At 42.7% G+C, this 3,720-nt stretch overlaps 1 pseudogene; it reads left to right on the top strand.

The window, feature by feature from the left end:
• The first annotated feature begins 3,194 nt into the window (after positions 1–3,194).
• On the top strand, positions 3,195–3,303 carry LOC134381321 (U2 spliceosomal RNA; annotated as a pseudogene).
• The last annotated feature ends 417 nt before the right edge of the window (positions 3,304–3,720 follow it).

Raw genomic sequence — 3,720 nt, 5'->3', positions numbered from 1 at the left:
GGACAAGGCAAGAGAACAAGGTGAGTGACAACACCGTGCCTTAATAAGAAGCTCCAACCCTCTAAAGCACTCAGCGCAATGCCTGGCACCCAGCCCCTGTAATTGGTAATGCTGATTTCTCCTGTCGACATGGTCTTTCCCTCTTTAAACATATGTTGTCACCAGTAGTTTGAAGAGCACATGTGATTATATATTTTCTCCTTGTGTTTTGCTTTTACCAATTTAAGCTTTTTGGAAAACTTTTAAAATATAGATCTTTGGGGGGGGCGGTTATTTGTTTTTATTTTGTGTTGACCTTTGTGTCCCCTGGAGCACCTAGCATGATTAACTTCCGCACTCCTGGAAACATCCACTCAGTGGGATTTCCTCACCTTCCAGCTCCACCACTTCTCATAGGAAGTGTGTAAAGTCCTGGGCCCAAAGCTGCCGTTTGACCCACAGCATCTACAACAGCCTACTCGAGGCTCTCTTTCCCCCCAGATTCTGTTCTGCCCAGCAGAACAAGCCCCGGCTTGTCAAGAGTCATGATGGTGAAAGGAGTCCTCAGACTATTTTTAAATACTTCAAAAAGTCTAACAGCAATCAGACATACACCTGCTAGAAGAGTTGTTCAGATGCCATGAGCCTTAGCATTTGGCTGCAAGTACATCAGATTTGGGGGGCAGCACTTGTCCCTCCTGCTGGTCAGATGCTCTGAGCATCTATTGAAGGTGGAAAACCAACTAATTATTACTTCTGTTTTCCATGGTGGGCATTGGCGATAATAAAGAGTTCTTGGTGGCAAAAGGCTGGATGCCACCTTTTATTTTACCAATTTCATTTTACCAATATGGATTTTCATGAAAATCAAAATGAAGGGGACAAAACAGGATACACAAGAAGGTGAGGATATTATGAGCCTTTACAGTCCAAAGCCTGGTTTTCCTGAACCCCAAAAGTCTGGTTACTTTGATGCTGGAGTCACTGGGTGCATGCTTAGTTTCATGGGTGAAATATACTGTTCCAAGAGCAGCATACCCCAAAACTCTTTAAAGATTTTTTGATCACCTAGTTGGTAGAGGGCAGAGGCAGCAGGAGGGTGATTTCCTGGCTCTTCTCCATGGCCCTTCTAACCCAGGTCCACCCTTCCTCACTGTCGCCTGGAAGCCCACCTTTCCTGTGCTTGGCCAGTTATAGCAAATGAGTGGGAATCTCCTATCTCAGTGCCCTGTGGGAAGCATCATTCCCCTGTGGGAACATCATTTCTCATCCCTCCCTAAATCATAAAGCATAGAATAAGCTATTCTGACCATATTGGAACCTTTTTTAAAAAAAACTTTTATTGTATCTTTATGTTTTTTCTATGATTACTCTGACCACATTGCTTGATGAGCCTTAGGAATCGATGCTACTTTAAAACTACAGAAAAGTGAGCAGTCTAGAGAGACTATCCCACAATTTGGTCAAGGTGATAACTATTTCCAATTTTGTGCTCTTCGGCTTCATTAGCGCTCATTCTGATAGTGCTTTATTCTTCCCTGGATTGATCATATTTATAAGTAAAGCATGTGTAGGAAGGAATCTCTCCTGAAAGAGAAGCTCACTCATCCTTGAAAGTGTATAGGATTTTTTTAAAAGTGTCTGCCTAGGGAAAATGCTGTGATAGCATTAATAGGCAACAGCATTTTAATTATGAATCTAATATATTTGTATCACAAAACCTGGCAATTTCAAGGACAAAGTACTGTGATTACACAAAGCTTTTTCAGAAATAATAAACCTCTGCTGAATATGCTCATGAACCACATTAAGATTCCATTTCAGCTCTCCTTAGTAATATCAAATAACATGAGTGTGTTGGCTATTTTTAAATGTATTAAATGTAAATTGATTTTGTATTGTCAGAAATAATATTGAGAGACATTCTGTAGTCACTATCATGAACCTTGCCTGGCTCCTGCCCCATATGTTTCTAATTATAGAAGATTTATATAGCATTTTTATTTTCATTGTGTGTTATCTTGACTGCCTGAGAAATATTTGCTGTACTTTGCTTCTCACCAGTCTTAGACTTGTCTGTGTCACATGAGCCGGGGTTGGGTCTGGGGATGAACACAGAGCACCAAGGCTGGGCAAAGCTTGGGGAGGATGAGGCAGTGATCCCAAGTGCAGGCTCAGGAGGCATCATTTCTGTTACCAGGGGTTCTCAGCTCCTGGCTGAAGCTCCCCAAAATTTGATACAGGGCACAGGTCCAGCTGCCTGCCCCCTTTCAAAAACAAACCACTCAAAAGTCAAATGTTGGGGAAAATGGAAGTCAGCTTTTATTCAGGAACACTGGTGACCTGAGGAGGGATGTTAGGCTGACCCATCTTTCCTGTAAACCTGAAGGAGAGTGGCCAGACTAAAGCCATCTCCAAGACTCAGATTTACAGAGGGGTTTTTAAAGAGGGGGTTGAGGGAATGGAAAGTGGGAAATGAAAAGCAGGAGGGAGGGGGATGTGAGCTGTGGGGGTTCTGTGCAGGGAGCCAGGTGTGAGGTTTCACCAAGAATCTATCTGGTTTCTGTTCCCATCTTCACTGTTATCTCAGAGTCTGGTTGGTAGCTGTCTTGTGGTGAGTGTGCAGCTTCAGGCTGGCTGGAAAACAACTTTACATTTATGTAACTAATGTCATCTTCCCCACAACCCAGATTCAAAATATCAAATAATCATGGAAAAAGAGGGAACTCAGAGAAATGCATGCCGAGAAAAAAAACTGTCTTTTAAAAATTTGTGTACAGCCCATGCAGTTTTAGGTCCCAACATGGCTTCAGTCCTGCTCACTCCAACACTTTAAGATCTCTTTCTCGTAAGATTGCTGGCTCTGCTACTACCAGGGCCAGCACACTCCCATCTAAGCCACAAACATCAGTTTGTCATGCAGCACAAGTGAAGACTGGTCCAACCCAACTTTATTCCACATTTGAAGCACTGATTGTGAGATTCCCTGGGGCCTGCAGCAAGGGATCTGTGGGGGGACTCTTTGGTTTGTTCATGAAACACATTTAGGAAGGATGATGAAACAATCACATGCCTCCTAGGAGATATCATCATGGTGAGTACTTGAGACCAGTCCCAAATAAACTTGAAAAAGGTGGAAGCACATGAAAAATTAGAGGAGAATGCAACACCACCTTAAATGATGAACTATATGGCACAGAAAGAAAGAATTTGTCATCGCTTCTTGGCCTTTTGGCTAAGATCAAGTGTAGTATCTGTTCTTATCCGAAAGCATTTGTCAAGGAGGACTGTGGGATGTGCTGAAACGGGGAAGAGAGAAGCATCATGTGGGCAAGAGAAACAGCTTGTGCAAAGGCCAGGAGGCAGGATGCACTGGTGAGCAGGCTGGCCTGATGGAAGTAGAGCAGTGCAGAGTGGAGGAGAGGCTGGGCCAAGCCAGGACTTGCCTGAGGTTTTGGGACTGTGTCTTAAGGCACTGAGCAGCCACTGAAGGAGGGGACAGGGTGATCAACAGAAACACATTTTATGTACATAGATTTTTTAAAAACCCCAAAACAAACAGAACTAGAATTGCTGTTTGGTCCATACCCTGTCATACCTTGCTCTCAGTTGTATACCTTAAGCATTTTCAATGTCCTTCATTAATGCCATTTTTAATTGCAAAATGGTGTCATTCATCCATTCCCTTGTAATTAGATATTTAGATTTTTTTGAACATTTTTATTATTATAAATTAGTATA

This window comes from Cynocephalus volans, chromosome 6 (assembly GCF_027409185.1).
Source record: "Cynocephalus volans isolate mCynVol1 chromosome 6, mCynVol1.pri, whole genome shotgun sequence".
Classification (NCBI taxonomy): Eukaryota; Metazoa; Chordata; class Mammalia; order Dermoptera; family Cynocephalidae; genus Cynocephalus; species Cynocephalus volans.
This window is presented reverse-complemented; position numbering and strand designations above follow the sequence as displayed.